Raw genomic sequence first — 25,590 nt, forward strand, 5'->3', positions numbered from 1 at the left:
TTGCTGCTGGATCATGCTGTGCTCAATTATTATGGATGAAGCAAACTCTCAAGGACTATGGAATCAACGTGAAGAATGTTCCTCTCTACTATGACAATGAGAGCGCAATCAAGATTTCTCGCAACCCAGTTCAGCACTTGAAGACAAAGCACATCCAGATTCGTCATCATTTTCTTCGCGATCATGTGTTGAAGGGCGATATCTCCATCTGCCATGCAAGAACTGAAGATCAGCTGGCCGATATTTTCACTAAGCCCTTGGATGAGAAGAGATTTAGCAAGTTGCGGTGTGAGCTAAATATCCTAGAATCTTCGAATGTTCTCTCAAATAGGACACTCATCCTAACACTTATGCTGACTTGATGACATAGATGCGCAACACACGAATTTTCTTCAATCAATGAAGACTAACCCTCTAAGTGTGAAGAAATTAATGAAGAAATTGATTCTGAGAGCCCTACGACAATTGTAAGGAGTGTCTGAAATCATCTTTCTTATACGGTAGGTTACGCCACCACCCAAAGTTAAAAATCTTCAAATTTGAGTTTTTCTTCGTTTTTGAAATTCCTCAGTTTTTCAAATTCTTCAACTTGAAATGTCTTCACTATTTCTGTCGTTTGTCTTCAGTTGAATATATATATATATATATATGTATATATATATGTATATATATATATATATATATATATATATATATATATGAGTTTATGTCCTCTACAGCATTCACTTATTGCTAATTCTTCAAGTTGACTTTTTTCGCTAAGTGAATGTGATCGGACCCTTTTCCCCTCTATGTTGAACTCAATCTAATATTTTCACAAATTCTTCATGTGCGTTCTGATTTGAAACTCGTTCAAAATCTTCACTGTGTCCTTGACAGCTGAAGAAATTGCGAACGGAAACTTAAAACTTATCTTATCCAAATTTTTGGCTTTGCCGCTCAAACCATTCTGCTTCTCATGCTCCCGCTTGAGCTTCTCAAACCCTAGCGCTGCCGCTACTTCATCGTCGCCGGTGAGGAAGAGCTTCATTGCCTCAACCTCGTCGCTGTCATACTAGCGCCGGTTGCCGATCTCTTCACTCCGCCGCCGCCGTAGCTGTCTTCCTCTGCCAAGTTAGGGCGTGGATGATCTGAATGGACTAACTTCACCTCAACACTTCTCAGTTCGTCGTGTTCTTCACTTCGGGTAATTAAGAGTTACTTTTATTGCCCGCTTTGATTCATGTGTTTTCCTAAAAATCTTCAAAGGTGTTTATTCTTTAAATCTTCACACACTAAACACCTCACATGTTATATGTTCTTGATTCGTTTCTCTAAGCAATGATTTTCTTCAAGATTCCTCAATTGTGTGGATTTCCAAATTTGTACAACTCTGGAACCTAAGATAAAGAACACTTAGTGAAATTCTTCAAGACTCATCGGTCAAATTCCTCAAACCTATTCTCTTTTTGAAAATCTTCTGAGAACGCATATGACCTCTCGAGATTCCTCGCAACTATACACTGTTCATAGGTACAAATGTCCGCTGCTGAATCACTAGGTTCTCATCAACTTTACTCATTTGCAGCGTTCCTCGAAGAAAAGTTGCATACATCTTCAGAAACTTCAATTGTTAATCCTCAGCTGAAGAAAATGGCTGACAGCAAGAAGCCACAGAAGGGAGGAAAAAGGCCTGAGGTCAACACAGCGTTTGAAATCCCTGAGGATATATATGCTGGATATTGCACTCCAGATGAGGCCAAGTTTGGCAAGGAGGATAAGAATCAGCGCAAAGTGCGCATACAACGAATTGAGAGGAGATGGGCACGAGAATGGAGGGAGTACAGATATGTTACTCCCAAGTACATGAAGAAATTCGCGCTCAATCCTCCATGCTCAGGACCTCCATTGAGGTCTGGCCAACTGGCAGATCCCACCAGCCTCAAGCGCGGTGAGGACTATGCTACTGAATGGGCTAGGCGCCAGGCCAAACTAGCCAAGCAAGCAAAATAAGCAGTGAGGAAATTCAATGAAGATTCTGCTGCTACTGCTAACGCTGTTGAGGCCTCTGGTAGTAAGCCCAAGAAGGCTATGCAAAAGAAGCCTGCCCACAAATCCAGTGCTTCTCCGTCAATGCCCTCATGGCCAAACTCCTCAGCAATGCCCTCACGGCCAGCATCTTCAAAGCCCTCACGGCAAATTCCTCAGACTGCTCCTCCTCCGACAAAGTCTTCAACTACTCCAACAAAATCTTCGGCACTTGTGCATCTTGCCACGTGCCAAAGGACTCAAGGCTTCTCTATTGCCTCAGGAGCATCTGCAAGCTCCTCAGCTGCTCGACCTTCCTCAGTTGGTCCCTCACTGCTGAAGAAAAAGGCCACTGCTGGACGAGGTATTCCACCAAGTCCTCCCATGAAGCAAGTCGCTTTCCAAGTGCCCTCTGATGATGATGAGGCGGGTGATGATGAACTTGCTGAAATCATCAGAGACAGGCAAGCCAGGGCCGCTAGAGCCAAAGGCAGTAATGTGCCACTTCTTTTGGATCCCAAGTTGATCCTCGATTTCATTAACTTATGGCACAAGGACCCAGCTACACCTTTGCCGGAGATGAACCTCACTCCTGGTCAAAGTCATGTTCTCACTCACTTCATTGAGGAAGAAAAGTGGAAATATGAAGAAGGACGAAGGCAGAAGAAAGCGCAATACAAGAAATAGCGCTTCCTCAAGGACAATGTCCTCATACTTACTCCAGAACAACTCATTATTGTACAAGCTTAAATCAAGAGATTGAGTGATGAATTCGATCGGTATCATGACGATTGGAAGGGCGCAAAAGTTCGCTTCGTCAATCTGACGAATACTTTCTCTTCAACTGCCACTGCTCTGGTGCATGTTGAAATTCCTCAAGCTGAAGCATCTGCCCAGCCCACTGAGGAACACGCTAGCACTGCTGATGTCAGTATGGTTGCTGAAGAAAGTAGAATACCAGGGCTGATGACTCCATTCTAGCCGCTGATGATATTGCCAGGGCATCCACTAGTGATGCGCCTGAGGAAAGTGAACAAGCCAGCGAAACTGCAACAGTTGTGCCTGAAGAAAATGCACCTCCTGCACCTACACCAACTCCAATCCTTCCATCTGCATTAGATGCAAAGAAGACAAAGGCTGCAAAACGTGCATCGATGAAAAAGAGGAAGGCATCAACTTCTTCAAATTCTTTAGCTCTGAAGAAGATGAAGATATTGATCAGTTCAATTCACAATCCAATTCCTGCCATTCCTATCTCATCAATGCCATCAAAGGACCTTGTTCCTTATGGTGAAGAATATGAGATTCCCGAGGAATCTGATGAAGAAACTCCATTTGCTGCTTCAACAGAGCAGTTGGACGAAGAAATTGAAGTGGACAAGCTCCCTTCAACTCCAGTCATTTCCTCACCTGTGCCTCAGTTCATTGCTGAAGAGGCAGGTGTTGAAGAACTTGAAGATGAGGATGTGGACATCGAATGTACCACACCTGTGCTCAATGATGACTTTTGGGAAAGTCAGCACCCCAATTCTCCACTGTTCACTCCTCTTCAAGTTGTTCCTTAGTCCCCCGTCGCCACAGAAGTACAAGTGGAATCTGATGAACATCGTGCAACCCCGTCCGTCCATGAGGAAATTCCAGCCACTAGCGCTATTGAAAATGTAAACGAAGAACAGATGCCTCAGGCTGCCACTGCAGAAGAAACTGAAATTCCTTAGCATGAGGAACCTGAGATTGCGATTCCTGAGGTGATACTGCAAATCACTGACACTGCTCAGCCCAAGCCAAATAATCCCTTCTCGAAGAAGCCAAAATTCAAGGCTGATGATTTCCTCGGCGAGCACGTATTCTTCACTGAATTCAACCCTTATGACAATGCTCGTCTTAGAAGGAAGCGTTTCTGGAAAGCCAGCAAGGCCAACTTCTATTCCTCAGTTCTTTTTGACAACGACAAAATCTTCGATCATGAGCACATTCCTCACGTGGACATGGAATCTATGACATGCTTCACACTGGTTCTTAGTCTGCTTCATGATGCAGGCTTGCTAAATTTTTGCACTGACATCGTTGATTGGGATGAAGAGCTTATTCTTCAGTTCTACGCAACTTTGCATATCACAGGCGATGCTGCTGACGTCAACTCATGGATGTTGGACTGGATGACTGAAAACACTCACTACAAGGCACCAGCCACTGAATTGCTTCGTGCCTTGCCAATCAGTCCTCCACCAGAAGGCGCTCGCTGTCTGTATGATGAATCTTAACTTACTGATCATTATATGCAAGTGCTCATAAAGCCGCTGAAGCAAGGACAAATTCACAGGACCAAATTCCTCGTGAAGGATTTGCTCTATGTGCCCAGAACCATATACCGCATTCTGACGAAGACTATAAGCCCAATCAAAGGACATGATTCTTCAGATGAAGAAATTGTGGGGATGATGAAGAATATGCTCTTCAACATCCTACATGGTATTCCTATCAATTACCATGATGTCTTCATGAGGACTCCTGCAAATGTTGCACTTTCACCTTTTGAGCTGAAGCCTTATTCACCATGGATCATGAGATTCCTCAGATCAAGGTCTTCACTCAACTACAAGGTTGATACACTTAACCATGGCCGCTACTTGCCCCCAATTGAAGTCCTCAAGCGGACAATTTCCTCATCTGATGAGAAGGGCAAGTCACCAGCTATGATCAATGAAGGCATTCGTCCATTGGATGGTCGGTTCCGCAAAGATGCATCTTATTCCACCAATGATGACTCTGCCACACATGATTCTGCTGCCAATGCTCCAAAGTCAAGTCCTCAAGCTACTGCTCCCCGTGTGATGACTTACCGTGAACTGCTCATAAGTCTTCACCAGAAGGTTGATCGAAACTACAAATGGGGCAAGCGTCAGTTTGGTTCTATTCTTCACAACATGACTTCTACACACAATGCAGTGAAGAAAAATCACTACTACCTCCATGAAGTGTTTGATCGCACCTGGGCAATTCTGTCTCATCTATATGGCGAAGAAGATCTGAAGCAAATGGGCTTCAAGGAAGACTTTGAGTGGTCTGCACCTCCACCGAAGAAATTCAAGAAGGTCAAGGTTCCTTCTCTGGTGGCGTGCTCATATTCTTCATCACGCGCCACGGACGAGCATGAAGATTTGGACGACACTGCAGCAGGCCCTACAACGACTCAAGACCCTGACAACGCTGGCGCTCCTCCATCATCATGATATTCTTCAGGGGCGTTAGTCCTTAGTTTCAACCCTTTTGGTCATTCGATGACAAAGGGGGAGAAATTTGAGTTAGTCTTCAAGCGCGTCTATATATATGGGCGTTTTTTGCTAAGTTACAACTCTCGTTCTTCTGATGACTTTGCTGGATCGAGTTGTAATCTTAAACTCTATGGTGGCTTGATACTTTTCCTGTGTTCTTCTGCATGCTTATTCCTCATTAATGTTAATGCACGCATGCTGAATTACAGCAGTCACCATATTTCATCATGCATTTCAAATTCCTCATATTATATGTCAAATGCGTGTATGAATTACAAGATATAGGGGGATATCTCCATGATTGTACTCTTCAAGTGTGCATTACTTCAAAACCAAATACCTCACGATGCACATCTTCAGGGGGAGTTCTTCTATATCTTGCTATCAATTCCTAAATATCAGTATTTACACTTCACATGTTTTCCCCGTTGAAAACTTAACCTATATTGTCATCAATCACCAAAAAGGGGGAGATTGTAAGTGCATCTAGTGCCCCTTAGTGATTTTGGTGTATTGAAGACTTATAGGTTAAGAGACTGATCCGTTTGTGAGTGTACACAGGTCTATAAGTCTATGAGGAGTTTGATATTTACAGAGAAAGTCGACCCCTAAAAATGAAGTTCTTCGACTGAAGACTTTCTGAAGACATTGAAAGTGAAGAAATTGGTGTGACCTTGAAGACTTAGTAATCACTCGAGGAACATGAAGCGCGAAGACTTTTGTTTACATAGTTTCATTTTTCTCTTTCTTGAGTCATAGGAAACACCATACTATTAAAGAGGGTCGAGGAAATACTAAGGAGAAATTTCCATGTGATGCTCAACTCAAATCCTACACCTACCAATCCCTTCGAGTGAAGCCATTGGAAATCTCGCACAGTTCGGCCATATTCTTCAGTGACAGAGACGAAGTTCTTCTGGTCTCTGAGGAATTTGTTCTGACTCAAGAGTTAGGAATTTGCCAATGCGGATTGCCTACCAAGTGAGGAACATGATAGCCCTGAGGAATTTGAACCTCAAATATTCCGACCATCGGTGTGCTACACGCCAGCTGTCCCAAAATATCTACCCACCTAACGGTCGTATCAGACAAGGGCATTTATGTCTTATCATGTCGGGCTGCTCCCTAGGCTATAAATAGCCGCCCCCTACAACCACTAGTTGGTTGGCTGCTCTGAGAGAAACTAACACTTGTCATTTGAGAGCAACCCATCCTCCGAGGACTTTGAGTGAAAATCATCAAGTGAGGAAATCCCAAACCCAAACCTACAAAACCACAAGTGATTGAGAATCCTTGAAGAGATTGATCCTGCGTGGATCCGACGCTTGTTTCCTTTGAAGATTGTGCTTCTTCTAGACGGTTAGGTGTCAAGGTCTAGAGCATCCAAGAGGAATTGTGGATCGCTGAGTGACCGAGTTTGTGAAGGTTCGGAAGTCACCTGAAGACTTACCACGAGTGATTGGGAGAGGTCTGTGTGACTTTAGCTCAGGGAGAATATGGTGAGGACTGTGTGTCCGAGGCTAGGTGTCCTCGAGTTTAAATACTCAGCCGCTCCAACCATATATACAACTGAGACAGCAGTTGGAACTGGTCTACCAAATCATTGTCTTCACCGAGCTTACAGGTTCTATTTCCTCAACTCTTTAAATTCCTCATATATGTTGTTGTATGATTGTTCATATCTGTTTGAAGACTTTGACTGAAGACTTTCTCAATTTCCTCAGTTCTATTTCTTCAGTCTGTTCATCTTCTTCCTTGTGTTATCCTGTGTTTACGCTTTCTGTACACTGTGCTTGTCTTCATTTCATCATGATTACTATGCCTGTGTTCTATTATGTTCCTTTCGGAGTACTTATTCCGCTGCAAGTAGTTCTTCATTTAGGAATTTCCTCACCAGCAAATTCCTTGGTGAAGAATTCATAAAAATCGCCTATTCACCCCCCTCTAGTCGATATAACACACTTTCAGAGTGCCACCCCTGGTTCTGTGAGGCAGCAGAGAATAGCTCTCCCACCTCCTGCGGAAGACTACGAGCCCGAAGTCAAGGCCACAAAGGAGCAGAACCAGCTGTATGATATTGTCAAGCGATTTGGAAATGGGAGGGCCAGCAGCAAGCACATGAAGGAGCTGAAAGCGTAAATGACCACACCACATAATCTCTCATTTTGCTTTTGCTCTCTTTTTACCATTCATCTTCTTTGTACTTTGTAGATATGATCCGCTTAGGTTTTAGTTCTTTTCTTTTTTTACTTAGTAGACATGATTCTTTCATGTTATATCATTTTCATGCATCTCATGTTTGGACAGAACCAAGGTCATTCAATGTGAAGCGACGTACATCAACCTGGGTGATCTTCCTGAGTCCGTGAGGCCACTCGGTAAAATGTCGACAAATGTAGTTGCATGCGGGATTGACTACATCAACAAGCATATGGATATGTCTCCCGACAAAACAATCATGCATTACAGTGTGACCTGCAAAATATGGGATGGTGACTTCCACCACAAAATCCTGAGGAAGAATTTTGCTGCGCATGGTGAATTCAAGCTCACACTGAAGAAATATGTGAGTACTCCTTCCGTGTTTGCACTTTTTTCACATGGTATGGTTTTTGACCAATATCTGCACTCTGTTTTATGTTTTATGTGGTAGATGTTTCATGTGGCAACAACTGCCATGTAAACTAACTTTTTTATTTGCATCCCCATGCAAACTATGTGGCAACTTCAAATTAAAATACAGGGCAACTTTTGTTCATACATGGACGGCAACTTTATTTTAACTACCAACTATAACTAAACATTCTATGTGATTCTACTTTTTTTGTCCCCTTGCTGTTATTCATGTGAACTCTGTTTCTCATTTCCTTCATTGTACTTGCAGGTCCTGTTCCCCATGTTTCAGGAGCTTGCACCACATGACCCACACCACAAGTGTGGTCACCACTACGCGATCTGTCTTGACCTGAAGAATCAACGCTTTGAGGTGCTTGATTCAATGCGTTCGGCAGCTGATGCAGACCTTACTACGCATGCTGAATTCTTCATCAACAACCTCAAAGAGACATGGAACCGTCACTATGAAAACTCAAAGGTCCAGATCAAACATTTTCCAATTGAGTACGTGGCGACTATGAAGCAAGGGAACACGTAATTTCCTATCTCTTCCTTCATGTGCCCTTTACACCAATCCCACCCCTCTTTTTGTTACATCTGAATTGAAGTTTATCATTGCTATATCTGTCCTTTTTGCGAGTTCACCTGATTCTTTTCTTGTGCAGGATGGACTGTGGCTTTCACACGTTGGAATACTTTGCAAAGTGGGAAGGTAGACTTGTTCCCATCGTCACAGCTACAACGATCTTGAGCTCCGGAAAATTTACACATGGAACTGGTTGACGAATGAAGATTTCAACAAGCGGTCTGAAGCACGTGAGTTCATGGAGGAAGCTGTCAAGAAAGTCATCAAGAAGTACAAGTGATCACGTGGCACTCCACACCGGACGCCTAACTTACATTCTGTTGCCGAGGAATGTAAGGTACTACCTTTGTTCTTCTCAAAAACTATGTCCGTGTGCTACGTTATGACTGCAACCCCGAGTAGCCTAGTATGTAGTGGTGGTGTGTGAGCGACATTTGAATTTTTTCTATAATATATGTATGGATGTGAACCTATTTAGGCGTGACAGTAGATACATTTTATGTTTATCATTATTATTATGGTTTCATCGTTTGCACCACCAAGTTGTTGTTTCGAATGCGTCTACTAGGTCTTAAATCATGGAAAATGTAGTTCATCAGACATGGTTAGTAAAATTCATCGTCGTTTTTCATTTGGCTGTTTGCTTCTTCTTTTTCATTGCTAACTGCACCGGCTACCACGGTAGTTTGATCATGTAGCCGTAACCTTTTCTGCGGTTGATGCACGTTACGCTTTTTTCAACTTGTTTCCCATAGATTGCACACAACACACCATGTGTGACTAAAGCGCGTCGAATTATCATGGAAATATACGCAATGCAGAGTCATTACAAATAACATGGCACATTTCAGTACAGCTAACATGGCAGATACAGTACAAAGAACACGACAGATTCAGCATAAACAACATGGCAGATCCAGTATACTTGACATGGCAGATCGAGTATAATTAACATGGCAGACCTAGTATACATACCACGATAGATTTATTATAAAATATCATGGCATATTTAGTACAAAATAGCATGGCAGATTAAACACATATAACATGGCAGATTAAGTACACATCACATGGCAACTGCAGTTACCCATTCAACGCATTTTCCTTCAACTTCTGATGCCCCTCAAGAGTCATTCTCCCATTTTTTAAAAATTCAAAACATCTAGATTACAAAATAAAATGTCGCCAAGGACCATGTCACAGTGCCCCAATGTTGCTTACGGACTGCATGTCCCTTTCTTTGTTTTCTTGTGTTTTGCTTGAATCTCCAATCCTGATTTGTACCTTATCTCTTTTGGACGCCCCTTTGTGATGGAACGGGGCGGGTTCCTGACCTGGGTTTGTGTGCTTGCTGTTCCAGATCCTATCTCCGAGTTTTCAGATGATGGCCCTGTAGACGAAGGCACACTTGATGTGGGGGGAACCTGTGCAAGGCTTCCTCAGCTTTCCTCTTCTTGATCTCATCAAGCTCTCTTTTCAGGGCCTTCCTGTGTTTTTCTGTGACTCTCGCTGTCTCATCACTCTTGCATGCTTCATCAATTAGCTCAGCATAGTTCTTTGTCAGCACAACGTGCCTCACGGCTTCCATGGTTAACTCCGGTCTCTCGTCATGCACAGCCAGAATTGCGTTTGTTGTCTGCGGCGCCAAGGCGTCGTCAGCATCCCAAGTCCATCGCCGCCTTATGAAATGGCGGGGCATCCGTGTCACCGCATTCATGTCCATTACTTTTAGTATGTGATAGCACACAATGTTGTCTCGTTCAAACTTGCAGCATTGGCAGTAGTATTTGCCTTGGCCTATCGAGGCTTTCACGAAGTAGTTCCTTCCTTTGTCCGGGTCCTCAGGTTCTGAATCCGACATGCCCAAAATAGTACACACTTTGAACGTATGTTCGTCCACCTGGAAAGCCGTGAACATGCTGGCACGCTTTATTTCTTCCGGGAATCTGCAATTTTTGTGTGTTTTTTGGTAAACTACCGTCTGCTGTTTTTTGTAGCACCTTATGTTGTCGTGACCAATAGAAGTACATTTCGTTTGAACATGACAAATAGAGTACATTACACATGGAAACTGTAGTACACTACACATGGCAACTGTAGTACATTAGACATGGCAACTGCAGTACATTAGACATGGCAACTGCAGTACATTAGACATGGCAACTACAGTACATTTTCAACTAGTCATTGTCATTTCCATACAAACATCCCCACTAGAAGGACAGTGCATAAAACATGGCAACTGCATTTATTAAACATGACAACCTGAGTTGAATAAACATGGCATTTGCATTTCGGTAAAAATGGCAATTGCATTTCAGCAAACATGGCAAATGCAGTTCAGTAAACATGGCAGTTGCATAACATTTTCTATTGCATTGCCATTTGCATACCGACATGCCCAGTGGAAGTACAATGCATTACACATGGCAACTGCAGCTGAATAAGCATGGCAAACAGTAGTTCACTAAACAGGGTAACTGCAGTTGAGTAAACATATCAAACAGTAGTTCATTAAACATGGCATCCTCAGATCATCGCAACTGCATTGCATTCTATATGGCCTCTACTACCTTCATACTTGTGCAAATAAGATTGCAACACAACTGACTTACTTGTTAAAGATCTTGTTGGTATATATCTTGCTCATTTGCCTCTCCATCAGTAAATACGTTAGCAATTTTGGCTGCTTTAGCGTAGTGTTCGCTTCTTGCTGTAGCTCCGATGCCAATATTTTTTGTTGCAAAGTTGTGTACTGCTTGGCAAACTATAGCAATGAGTTGCCAGGCTCATGTACAGTTTCAAAACAGCATTGAACCCCTCGCTGTGTTGCATAGTCTGCAGAAAACGGAAGAAGCACTGCATGAAGTAGGCCGGTACCCAGTACATTCGCTTCTCCCACAGGCTAGCAAGAGTATCTTGATATGTTTCAATCATGGCCATCCAGCTCCTTTCAAACTCCTCCACCGTCAAGTTGTGGTCCACGCATAGCTCGAATGCCTTGTGCAGCTCTGTACGGTCAGCAAAGAACGGTCCTAGCGTCTCCTCAGCCTTATTTATAATGTGCCACGTGCAGTGCCTGTGCACTGCCAACGGAAAGACCCCCTCTATGCCTGCACGCATGCTAGAATCCTGGTCTATTATTATGTTCATCGGAGCAAGTCCATCCATGCACTCTAAGAAGGTCTTCAACAGCCAAACGTACCCATCCATGTCTTCGTTCTGATCGAGCCCGCATCCGAACTACAACGACTGATTGTGGTTATTTATTCCTATGAATGGAGCGCATGGCATCTTGTACGTATTAGTGAGATACGTCGCGTCGAATGAAATGCAATCTCGGAAATGTTTGTAGGCTCTTCTTGCAACACCATCCACCCAATACATGTTCCTGACACAGTCCTCATCGTCCAATCTTATCATGTAGAAGAAATATGGATCTTCCTTCGCTTTCTCATCGAAGTAGGCCATCGTGGCTTCTATGTTAGCCAACTTGCTCTCTCTACGATATTTTGCCTTTAGATTTGTGACGTCAGCTGGTATGTAGGGCATGCTACTCAGAGTCCCATTTTTGTTGTGGATGAGTGATAGTATCTGCACCATTCTTGATGGACCGACGTTACAATCATGTAGCGGCTTTATGAATTTCTTTTCAAGGGGGGTGAATCCTCTGTGGGCGGTTAGAAACTTCACCAGGTCGAACTTCTTTATGAGTTTGTGGTTGTGCTCATCAAAATATTCAGTGACCACCCACTGTGCTTCATCTACGTTTAGCTTACACTGGACAGGGCATTCCGTCTTGAGAATGATTCCTCTCTTTCGTTCCGGAACGACAGGCGCAACACCTTTCCCCTTCTTGTTCCTTCGTGCCTTGTGGCACCTCATCTCACCTTTGCTGTACTCGTTTGTTTTCTTCATCTTCCTATGGTATTCGGTGTTGACCGCAAACCCATGGAACTTTGCATATGTGTGGTAGAATTTCTTTGTTTCTTCAAACGATTCAAATCTCTGCCCAATGTACGGTGGCTGAGGTACCATGATCTCTGATTGCCCACCATCCTCATCCCCCTGTTCTTCGTCATCAGTTTCATCATTGACTTCAGTATCGGCGGCAGTTTGATCTACTTGAGTGTTGCCAGTGCTTGTGTTCAAAGGAGTGCATGTCGGCATTGCAAGAGTGATTCCCATTTCCGACTCTGACTCGGTATTGTTTGCGGCATGATTGTTGGCTAGCTGGTGGAACGTGTCTTCCATGCGCTTAGAGCTCCCCGCAGTAGATGTCCCTGCACCACTGTTCACTGTAGTTGTAGGCCCTGTAATAGAAAAAACAGGTACAAGCGTAAGATTTTTGCTTGAATGACATGTTTATCGTAACAGAGTACATCAACTTCAAGTGATTTGGCATGACATCATTCAAACAGCAAGCTATTAGTTTGCATGTGGACATGCATGTCAATTGTAGTTGTCCAGTCATGGCAGCTACTGTCCAACAAAAATGGCAGCTACTGTTGCCAATGCATGGCAACCAACACATTTTTAGTACGAAAACTTGGATTCTATGTGCATGGCAGCTGCAGTCCTGCATACATGGCAAATACTGCTGCCAATACATGGCAAACCAGTGTGTTCTAGCATCAAAACTTTTTAAATTCTAGGCTCGAGCTCACTACGCAATTGCAACCAACCATTAGTGTTGCACACATGCTTTTAGCAACTCGCAAACCCCAAAGACAAAATATCACTCATTTGCACACAACCACTTTGTTCGCGTTTTCTGTTTGATTTTTTCCACCATCAATGGTACAAATCTTCTTTTCCTCACATGCTATTCCCGCAAAAAAGAAATGCAGTGCTCTTTTTGTTGTTCAATTTGTCATTACCTTGCTGTGCTGCATGTGCCCATCTTGTGTGGTCTGTAACACCAAATTGACATGCTCTATATGCAATGTGTGAAGCTTGCCATGAGACGTTTGCTGGGATAGAAGCATCGTAATAACCTGTAAGCATGGTAGTAGATGGGTAATGCATGGCAACTGCAAGTTGTTCAGTCATGGCAACTGCAGTTGTCCAGGGATGACAACTGCAGTTGTCCAGGGATGGCAACTGCAGTTATTCAGGGATGGAAACTGCAGTTATTCAGTCATGGCAACTACAGTTGTCCAGGGATGGCAACTGCAGTTGTCCAGGGATGGCAATTGCAGTTGTGAACTATGCTCCTTCTGCTAATTCACCGTCCGCGGCTTGACTTTTTATGGACTCACCTATGTATGACGTTGATGGCAGGTACATGGGTGCCGCCTGATGCCACGTGCTGCATGAAGGTTCTGCAATTTTTCCCGACACAACTCGTGAGTCTTTTGCCATCCTTTGCAAGTTTTTTTTCATGCCCACACCAGTATGTCTCTTTTTCGTATGCGTTACCTTGATTTGTCACATTAGCTAGTTGAAGGTGGCTGCCCGTATATTTGTCAGTGTTAGCGCCATGTGACTGAACTTGCCATGGTGCCCCCCTCAGTGTGTTTTGGTCATAAGAACCTGCTAAAAATGACAGTGTAGGACATAAGTAGAATGTCATCATCATAGTTGCGAACACGGCAAATGTTCTTTTCTTTTTGTTATCATGCATCATACCAATGCCTGCGTACTGTTCTAGTAGTGGCAGCAACGGCCCTGCGGAAATGACACTACAAGAAATATTTCAACTTGTGACCACCACTATTGGTCACTGAAAGGTCATGGTTTTTCATTTGAGACCTTTTTGTGACCAAAAACAGAAGGTCAAAAGCTGGCAGTCGTAAACTGACTATAGCAACCTTCTCTGTGAGAAGGTCGTAGATGTTTACGACCAAAACAGAAGGTCATTGAACCCATGACCTTTTGTTTTGGTCACTGGCAGTCTACCCAGGCCACGTCGGATCCGACGTGGCAATCTGACGTGTCAAAATTGTGACCAATTGAAAAGGTCAAAAATTAGAATCGGTCCGGTCCAATTGGGTGTTTATATAGGCCTAGCCCATTAATTCAACCAATTTAGTGTATTTTTTCTGTCAATTTTTGTTAGCTTCATGGGCCAAGCCCAACATCGTAGCCTTTTTATTTTTGGGCCATGGCCATTTTGGCCGAGCAGTTCAAGTATTTCTTTTTTTAACATGGGCCCACTGACTATTCAGATGGTCCCAATTGTCAGGTTCTTCTAGTAAGTGGGTCCCAATTGTCAAGGTCATTTTCTTTAAATTTCAATTTGCTAGTAAATAAATCACCAACATTCAAGTGGGAACAGTTAGAGAACACACGTAGTACTTCACATAACAACCAGAATCAGTTTAATACATCATACAACAAAGACAAAATAGCAGAATCATCATGTTACATCATCATATAACACAATACAATGGCAATCACAGTCTATATACTCTATGTCTCTTCAACTTCGCATTCCCCAAATTCCCCAGATTCCCAGCTTCCAAATCTGTAGCACAAAATGAACGCCATGTTAATAGACCAAACTTGGTGTTACAACAGATGAATGATAACACAAATTGATCTTGCTAGTACCATGCTTTTTGTTCTTCAACTAGTTAAAATGAGATACCTATTCATACAAGAAAACAGATACAAAGTGGAAGAGATACTGAAACAGATACACAAGTTGAGATGTAGCAGGCAGATTCATCAAGTATATATCATGATGTGTATTCATCATATAGTTGTACCATTGCAAACCAAGAGATACCGAAATAGTGGAAGAGAAACAATTAATAGATTAGGTAGTAGGCTAATTTAATTGAGTGCAACAACTTAGTTGTTGTTGTTGTTTTAGTAGCAGTGGCATACTCAAAATTTAACAAGTATTAGTACGCTGATATTGTGCTAGTGCTAGTATTAAAAAAGGATGAATTTGGCTAGTGCAAGGAAACTAAAAACAAGGAGAGAACTTTCTTACAAATTAACCACCACATGCATAGCATAGCTAGCTAATGGCCCAAAGGAAAAAAACTGATGAAGCAGCAAGGCCATGACCACCACCAGGTGCATAGCTACTCTACCTAATGGGCCATTAGCAGAAAGCAAGCCGTTTAATTAGCTTACAAACATCAACCATTGAATCTTGGTTTTCTCTCCCTCTCTCTAATGATGAACATCAACACAATTCTGTAGACTTGTAAACTGATTTTTGATAGAATAAACAGTCAATTTGTGTGCTAATTGGACCTAGTTTTAAAGAAACAAAAAGGATTGGCAGCATAGGGAGAGGGAGATGGACGTGCTACCTGCTGTTGCAGTGGTGCATCATGGTGTCCTGCTTGAGCTCCTCCTCCTAATGTTGCTCACTAACCTGCAGGACAAACAAGGCCATAGGTGAGCTGCAGCAAAGGCATTTCCTGATGATTTATTGAGTTCATGGCCACCTATAGAAATATTAGAGGGGCATGATAAGGAGTTGTAAAATACGAAGAGCCACCTAGACCTATACCGAATAGTAATGCATATATTCAGGAATGTGAAGTTCACCAATTGTTCCAAAACACAAGGAAAAATACTTCTTGATGTTTCAAGTGCAGCAGAATATATGCAAGTCCCAAGCATCCAGATGACTACTGTAGTCGATTGATAGCAGTAAATGTATACAAAAACAAACAGTGCTTGACAATTGAGGTAATTAAACATTAAAGAACTCATTACATATGATTTTCTTCATCCAACGTGATAACATGTTACTGCCATGTTATTGTGATTAAAAGAGTAAGATTTCATCAAGCCTATGTCATGCATAACAGGAACATATTATAAAATACAGAATAGTAGTTCAGTGCCTTCAAGTGTTGAATGACTCATGGTACAGTAATAATCACAATAAACTATCAATACATGTGTGGCTAGTTGCATGGTGTCTATCATCAGACACATCATCATCATAGTAGGAGTAATCTAGTGTAGACAAATACCATGAGAGGATTGTCCACTGAATGGTAAATTGAGGGATTCAATGCTAAGTCAAACGAAACCAAACCACGCAATTGCGAGCACCAGCCAAGAAATTCAATGAAGCAACAAGCAAGTACTCTGGGACATGGGGAGCAGCGGTGGACGACAAAACCAATGGTGCATGCATGGCTCTCTTTGGTGCAGAGCCAGCAGCTGCGTCCCTTCTGGGGTCCATGGCGCTCTGTCAATTGTTGTTGCGGTTCATATCATTGACGCTTCATTTCTGTTTGCAAGCAGTGCGTCGGCGGGCAGGAGGGGAAACGTGAGCCTGACCTGGAGTAAACAGGCATAAGAATGTATGTCAGATGCGGCCAAAAAACAAACAAGATGATTAATCATTGGCAACGAACAGGTGAAACTACACAAGCCTTCCATTTCCTTGTATGGCATGTTTTTTTAGGTTCCATACAGACATATAGAGCATATATCAATTAAACTATACAAGTAGTAAAAATAAGAGGGTGTGCAAGCAAGAGATAATGTTCCACTGAAAAAATAGAGTATTGGCAAATAATAGAGTATACAAGCTACACAAGTCTGTATACACTAGATTAGGAAATGAATGAAGAGGGGACACCTGAAACTATACAAGTCTGTAATTTATACACCTGAAACTATACAAGACTAGATTAGGTAGTGTTCCACTGTTTGTTTCCATTTGCTTGGTAGGAATAGATAGATACATAGATAGATGCATACATAGATAGAAAAAGAGCAGCACATGTATCAAGTGAAAAAAATCAGTGGGTGTATTGATGTGTTCCACATGTGTTCAACCATGGTAAAACTCCCTATGCCGATCGATTGCGTACAGGTTCTGTGAGGCAATTGGAATAACATTTTCAGATGCACCTAGCTCCTTGATTGAGTGGGGAACCCTAATTAGTTTTTTCCCCATTATACTTCCTTCCCGAGGAATCCCAACTGTTATCCAAATTGAGTGGTGACAGAGTTGTATACAATACAACTAGGAAAATAGTAGAACATGCAAGTAGTGTGTGTAATCCAAGGACAGCGCATAAAAACAAGAAGGATATGCTTCGCCGGCACACGCGAGTACTACAGTCAGTCAATCATCTGGATCTGGAACGACGGGGACAAAGCGAGCAGGGGAATAAAATTCGCCGCCTCAACAACGAGAGGATACTGAGCTCTTAGATACACAAGGATTGATTCCACACAAGGCTATATTTTCTAGCTAATGCTCCTCTGTTCATAAATAAAAGCCTTATATTTAGGAACAGAGGTAGTAGTAAATATCAACATAGGAATTTGCACTGCGAAGCATGCTACTCTGAACATTTACTGCAATGAAGAAACCTACAATTTAGTGTCAGGGTTCCCTTCACTTTGGAAACAAATTATACACACTTGATGTGTTTATGATGGCAGGGTACTAATTATTTGAAAAGGAAACAAGGAAAGAGCCACATTTGTTCTTGTTGATTTAGCAAGTGTACTCGCAAGTGAATGTAGTACTATGCAATGAAATATAGGATTGGATCAAATCATAACCTCTCTTTGTTTCTCTGACATGGATGAGCCTGTTAAGTCCCTTGAAACCTCTACCATGTCCTTGAAGGATCTTTCCCCTTGCCATCAATGTCATACACCTTAAATTTCACTGCTCAATGAAACACAAACCAGATCAACACCGGACCAGCAAATTAGTAGTCATCATAAGGATCACAGAGACCCAAACCAACATACACTCCTTTGACGATAGATAGCAAAAAGAGGAAAATAAACGTGATAAGCATTACACTCAATCTTTTGCTGAAGGCTGGCCCTTGCACTGAAGGTAGAGAGAAAAGAAACAAATTCCTTGAAGTTCAATCCATCAACCATACGTAGCAACCTCTGCAAATAGAAGAAATGGAAGCTCAAAATCAGTATCACCTTCATAGTTGACACTGCTGAATCTCCTAAATATAACTAAAACAGTCAAACTGAGTAAAGAAAGTCAACAGGCTATGTTATTTGCAAGGGAGGTCGTGTTTTGTTGGAAAAACTACACTATATGTACAAATAAGATACACCGAGTTTTACTGGGGAAGAAAAATGAGCTGCAAATCTTCAGTAGAAATGATCTATATGGAGATTTTTGTGGTCTATGATAAGTGTTACGTGTTTGGAAAAAAGCATTATACCAGTCTTTGAAAACTATGACTCCGTTCGTACCCAATCAAAGATAGCCAAAGCTTTTTCCAAGCAGATGTGGAAGGTGCTTGGCTTCATAGAGATATTCAGGTTCCACATGTATGGTAAAACTCCCTGTGCCGATCGATTACATACTGGTTCTGTGATTGGTATAATGCTTGATTAGTTTTTCCCAATTAGTGGAAAAACTGAGTGGGGACAGAGTTGTATACAATACCACTTGGAAAACAGTAGTAGATGCAAGTGATGTGTGTGTAATCCAAGGACATCGCATAAAAACAAGAGGCACGCATTGGTACTACAGTCAGTTAGTGAGTCATCTGGAGGTGGCACGACGAGGACAAAGCGAGCAGGGGCACAAAATTGGCTGCCTCGGTGACGAGAGACGGAGGGGGAGGGGGAGGGACGGACCTGGGAGAGCGGGATGGTGGAGAACTCCGGGATGGAGAGGAACTCGTCCTCGGAGACGAATCCCCTGGCGCTGCGGTGGGAGACTTCACCTGGAGGGAGCACTCTACACGCGCAGGCAGGAAGCAGAGCAAGTTAGACACCATGAAAGATGAGGAAAAAAACTGACTAAATCGAGGCCGATCTAAGAACCTGCTTGCCGAGGATGAGGAGGCCGGGGGTCTCCTGGAGCGCGAGGGCACGGAGGATCTTGGTGATGGCGAGCGGGAGGAGCGGGCGGGCAGGGTCGTGGTCGTGGAGGACGTGGACGGCACGGTCAGCGCCCATGGCGAGCGTGGTGCGTAGCATGTCGGCGGCCTGCGCGGGACTGACTGTGGCGGTGACGTCCTCAGAGGCGGCGCCGGCCTCGCGGAGCCGCAACTCCTCCTCCATGGCAATCTCGCAGAAGGGGTTCATGGACATCTTGACGCTGGCCGTGTCGACGCCCGTCCGGGAATCGGGACATGAAGAAGGCGTGGTGGAGTGAGGGGATTGGCAGTGTGTGGCAGCGGCGGGGATGTGGGAGGGGGTTTGTCTCTGAACTGAATCAAATCAGGGCTGGGTTGGGTTGAGGAGCAAGGGAGGGAGGTCGCCGGTGGTGATGGGGTTAGGGGAGGCCGCCTGTGGGGGTGGGGTTGGGTGTCGGTGGAGGGATTGAAGATGAATCTGTGGTGGGGAGGGCATGTATCCGGAAGCAACGCGGCGGATCTGGCTGCCGTCTCCGCCTCACCTGCTACTGCTCGACCGGGGAGAGAAGGTGAGGAGGGGGTTTCAGGGCGGCGGTGTGGGGGGAGGGCGTAGGCCGGCGGCAGCGGCGACGGCGATGTGGGTGGGAATCGAGACAGGAAGAAGTGGGTGGCGGCTACACGAGGGGAGGGGAGGGGAGGGGAGAGGTGGATCGCTAGGGTTTAGGGTTAGTTGTGCGAGAGATAGGGGTGGATCGCTAGGGTTAGCTGAGAGAGCGGAGGGGTGGATGGACGGACGGATTGATGGATGGACAGATGTTTGCCATGTCATTGATCCATGCCACGACTGGTTCCACCAATCAGAATTAAGCATGTTCTGTTTTTTCTCTTATAGCTTGTATCCTTTTATTCAGGCAAACATTTAACCTCTTATAGTTAGTTCAAATGAACCAATATTTTGTACATGTGTGTATTTAGGCATGACAAACAATGTTGATTTGGGAGGTTTTCATTTTCTTTGCTCAAAACAACCATTTTTCATTTTCTGAGTGACCAAAATGTGTTTTTTTTGTGAAGGAACAACCATACATTTGTTGCAAAATGACACTAAATCATTTTTCTAAAATACTAGGCCATATTTAATGCACAACTGAAAAAATGGTTGGGTGTCAAAAGTTTTGATCTACCTCTGGTGAAAAAGACAAATTCCCGCCGATTCAGCTGGAAGCGGGTCAAATTCGAACTGCAGGTGACTTATAGTTTGCTATTTATTTTTTCCAAAAATCATTTCTAGGTACACAAGTACCTATTTAATCAGAGAAACACCAAAAAAATTCCAAGATTCAACCACTAGCTAGGAACGGTCATTCCCGCTGTTTTGACCGCATTCTGAAACGAGCATAAAAAATTCAAAAAAAAAATCAAAAAATTGGGAAACCTTCGCATTGTGTCATTATATGTGGCCAAGTTCCCAGGAAAAATAGCAAACTTGTAATACGGTAATTATTTTTAAAAAGTGTTCTCAGAAACGAGCTATCACGTGTGGAGATCAATGGCTTTCAAGCCAAATGATCAATCTTATGGCCACATTCATGGAATAGTTTGTTCTAATGATCTCATATTGTGCACAAGGGTGCATATTGGAATGGCAAACAATGTTGCCTAAGGAAGTTTTCATTTTCTTTGGACCAAAAAACCATTTTCCATTTTTCGAGTGCCCAAAAGGAGGTTTTTTTGTGAAGGACCTCCCAAATAATTGTTGCAAAATTGGACCAAATCATTTTTCTAAAATACTAGGTCATATTTAATGCACAATTGACAAAATGGTTGGGTATCAAAAGTTTTGATCCACCTCTGGTGAAAAAGACAAATTCCTGCCGATTTAGTTGGAAGCGGGTCAAATTTGAACTGCAGGTGCCTTATAGTTTGGTCTTTATTTTTCCAAAAATCATTTCTAGGTACATAAGTACCTATTTAATCAGAGAAACACCAAAAAAATTTCAAGATTCAACCACTAGATAGGAACGGTCAAGCCCGCTGTTTTGACCGCATTTTGAAACGGGCATAAAAAATTCAAAAAAATCAAAAAATTGGAAAACCTTCGCATTGTGTCATTATATGTGACCAAGTTTCTAGGAAAAATAATAAACTTGTAATACGGTAATTATTTTAAAAAAGTGTTCTCAGAAATGAGCTATCAAGTGTGAAGATTCATGGCTTTCAAGCCAAATGATCAATCTTGTGGCCACATTAATGGCATAGTTTTTTCAAATGACCTCATATTGTGCACAAGGGTGCATCTTGGAATTCCAAACAATGTTGCCTAAGGGAGTTTTCATTTTCTTTGCACAGAAAATTCATTTTCCATTTTCCGAGTGCCTGAAATGAGTTTTTTTTGTGAAGGACCTACCATCTATTTGTTGCAAAATTGGACCTAATCAATTTTATAAAATACTAGGCCATATTTAATGCACAATTGACAAAATGGTTGGGTGTCAAATTTTTTGATCCACCTCTGGTGAAAAAGACAAATTCCCGTTGATTCAGTAGGAAGCGGATCAAATTTGAACTGCAGCTGCCTCATAGTTTGCTCTTTATTTTTTCCAAAAATCATTTTTGGGTAATAAGTATCTATTTAATCAGAAATACATGGTTTGATGGCGAGACATCGAGGTTTGGACGGTGGCTGAGGGGCCCAACTCTAGAGCGCGTAAGCTCGCATGCCCGCCGCGTGGTCACCGCGTGACCGTGGTGTTGCCATGTGTTCTGGGTGTCCTAGGCATGTCTAGTGGGTTGGGCACTCCCCAAGTAGGTGCTAGGAAGAAAATCACAATATAAAGTTCTCGCAAGGAGACCGATCGATGCTCAAACATGAATAAGCAGCCAAGTGTTTGACTTGCGGTACAGGAAATGCACATGGCTAATGGGCGTGAGTTTTGGCTGAGGATGATCAGTTACTAAGAAGACCGTCTTCACAAATTTTCAGCTCAAAAGGAGGAGCCTAGGTGGTACTTGATTTGCAAAATATCACACTGGACATAAATACGAATGTTGAAGCTGGGCTCAAAATAACGAATGGATTGAGCTGGCATTTGGTGGTGGATGGTTATTTGGGCATAGGAAAGCACTGTAGAAAATGGATACCATTTGGACATGCCAAAGTGGTACTTCCTTCACAAAGTGCTGCTTTGAACACGATAGGAAAATGAATACTGTTGAGTTATTTTTGAACTAGGCAACGAAGGTTTTCGACATATTTGATGAAGATATGATCCAAACAATTTATGAGAATTTTTTGGGAATTTTTGGAATAACAGAAATATAGGTTGCTTCACAACCTAGGGCAAAAATTGACACATGGACATGACACATAGGCAAAACTGATGAGATGGCACCTAGTCATCACAACCCACCACAATCTACAAGGCTATGACCATCTACATTGGTCGTTAACAACTAGAAATAAGGCAGTGGACCTGCACTGTTTGCTTTGTGACCATTTCGTGTAAGGAAATTACGACCTTTCTGACCAAAATGGTCGCAATGGTTTAGGGTTTGGAACCCCCCGAACAGCTTTTGACCAATTGGTCTCAAATGGTCATAGATCTATGACCAATTCTTCCAGGGTCACTGACAGAAGGTCACTAGTTGAGATATTTCTTGTAGTGTGAGTTGACTGTATTCTGCTGCATCCCAAGGGGGCGTTTTTGGCCTTTGAGAACCCCAAAGATCAGCGCCATCTCCGTGATTCATTCTTTCCGCTTCTCGTTTCTGCCAATGTGTTCTCAATCACTGCATGAACAAGAACGCATCAACAATCCACAAAAAATGTATCCTTCTGCTGCTTGCACGTAGGAGTTAAGAAGTCAGTGTTATCACATTTTCATGCGTAGGCAACCAACATATCATGGTAAGTAGGACATGCACATCCACTCTCTTTTTATAAAATGTGGGTGCTAGCTATCCATTCGATTCGATGGCATCAGCCACTACAATAGGATGGCAAGCAATAGGTTAACATGGTGGCAGTTAACGACAATGATAGGTGGCAACTGATGTTAGACACCAGTGGCAATTAATTTTTGCACCCCCCTTTATTCCAAATTTCTCATTTCTCTCCCTTTTTTATGGATTCCTACGCATCCATTCATTTACCAACTATTTGCATCAGTCGGCTGAGAACTTAAGCTTATCTCTAGCGTAGTACATGGCAGATCTAGTGTATTCTGCTTGGCAACTGCGAAGACACACAAACCATGTAGTGTTTTATCCCTATAGCATGGATCAAGTCGCCACCTTCGTCGGTAAATTTGCAATTTTTTGCCCAGAAGAAGGATGAGAAGCAGTAGGGAGATCGGGAGATTCACCTGCTTTTAGCTGGTCTTCTTTGGAGGGCGGGGTTGGAGTGGGGGGCACGGGGGGTGGGGGAGGGTTGGGGTGTGGTCTGCGGTGGGAAGGCCCTACTGATCTGCTCTGGGTGCCATGGCAACCAGAGAAGGCCAGCGATGGAGGTAGGGGTTCGAAAGGTGGGAGAAGATGGCAGCGGGATTGGGGATCGATCAGAGGCCGGGACGGCTGGGTCGTGCGGACTGCGGGGTCCTCTGGCCCAGATGTGCGGGCGGGGTTGCCATACACCGGATGTGCGTGCCATGCCTTTGCGCGCCCGGACGCGGTCGTGCGGGCAGGTTCCTCCTGTCCATGCCACACGAGGCGTGTGGCACAACTACCCGATACACCACACGTGTGGCAGTTATCGGGACCCAAAAAAAGGCTAGTAGACATCACTGTCCCACCTCCCATCTCTCCGGCTCTCCCTACCCATGAGTCACTCCCCGCCGCTGCCCAAATCATACCACCGCCGGCGCCCATTGCTGTCGCTGCCCCGCTCCCCCACTATCCCGCAACCGGCCCCCAATTCCGCCGCCAACCCGTGACCCAGGATCCGCACCACCGCCGTCGGATGGGGATGGCTCCTTTGACCCGGGCCACCCCTGCCCCCGCTACGGTGCCCCGTGCTCTGGAGGAGACGGCAGCTCGCGCACCCATGCACGGAAGGGGCAGCTGCTAGCGCACCCGTGCGCGCCCACTTCGGCCAGTACTGCCGCTTGCGCACCCTTGCACGGTCAGGGCAGCTGCACGCACGCCCGTGCACGGCCATGGCCGCTCCCACTGCTTGTGCATGGACGGGGCTGCTGCTAGCACATCCGTGCACGCCCACTCCGGCCGGTGCTACGCTCGCGCGCCCATGCGCGGACGGGGCTGCTGCTCGCGTGCCCTTGCGCGGCCGTGGTGGCCCCGCTGCTCGCACTCGTGCGTGGTCCTCGCTGCTGCTCGCGACCATGCCCCCGCCGCGGCGCGCCTGTGCGCGGGCACTCCTGCCAGTGCTGCTGCTCGCACACCCATGAGCGGATGGGGCTGCTCCCGCTGCTCGCGCCCGTGCACGGCTGTGGCGGCTCCCGCTGCTACTCACACCTGCTAGAACGGCGGGCCGGCAGCGGCATCCCTCGCCGACGGTGACCGGCGGTGCGGCGTGGGATCCTTTCGGATCGGGGCGGCGGCGGCTGTCCGTGTGAATCGTGATCGGGTGGAGGGCGGGTGTGTTTTTTCTATTAGACAGAAGAATAAGATCACACTGACATGTAGGCCCAGGTCTTTTTTGACGGTCAACTATATTCCAGTCAACCGTCGTTAGTTTTTGTAGCCACGTCATCACTTATAGTGGGACCAATCTGTTAGTTTTACACTTAGCAAGTGTTTACCTCAGCGATAAGTGTTTTTGGAAAACAGCCAGCACAATGTTCGTGGTTTTTTGAAAAAAGGACGAATGGTGGCGGTTTTCTGAATTATGGTCCACAATTGTGATGGTTTTTTGAAATTTACTCCGAGCTAAACAAATGTTTTCGAACAATATGTATAGTTTCTCCATGTTGAGCAAGGAAAGCGACATGATTTAAATCAGATGGATCACTAGCTGCTAGCTCTGCCTTTAGCGTTCACGTTGGTAGAAACAGCAACTGGCTTCTTTTGGGGTCTTTTGGAGTCTAATAACGTCAGGTACAAGTACATGGCAAATCGAATGTTCTTGATGTCAACTTTAGTAGGCAAGCATGACAATTTCGTACTTCAGTTTATTTTTGACTGAAAATTGTTGTGTGTGTCAACTAACTTGGCATCCTTGCGTCACTAGAATTTCCTAAAAATGTTCAATTTGTCATGCCCCTGTCCTGACATCAGGTTCTTATCATTTCAATTTCTTTTCTTAAGCAAAAGTCACTAGATTTTTAGTCAGGCCCGGCAAAATGGATCTACGGCTTACCAGTGACACAAC

At 44.0% G+C, this 25,590-nt stretch overlaps 1 pseudogene; it reads right to left on the reverse strand.

The window, feature by feature from the left end:
* Positions 1-17,973: 17,973 nt before the first annotated feature.
* On the reverse strand, positions 17,974-24,420 carry LOC123139621 (uncharacterized; annotated as a pseudogene).
* Between the last annotated feature and the right edge of the window lie 1,170 nt (positions 24,421-25,590).

The sequence above is a fragment of the Triticum aestivum genome, chromosome 6B (genome assembly GCF_018294505.1).
Source record: "Triticum aestivum cultivar Chinese Spring chromosome 6B, IWGSC CS RefSeq v2.1, whole genome shotgun sequence".
In the NCBI taxonomy this organism is placed as follows: Eukaryota; Viridiplantae; Streptophyta; class Magnoliopsida; order Poales; family Poaceae; genus Triticum; species Triticum aestivum.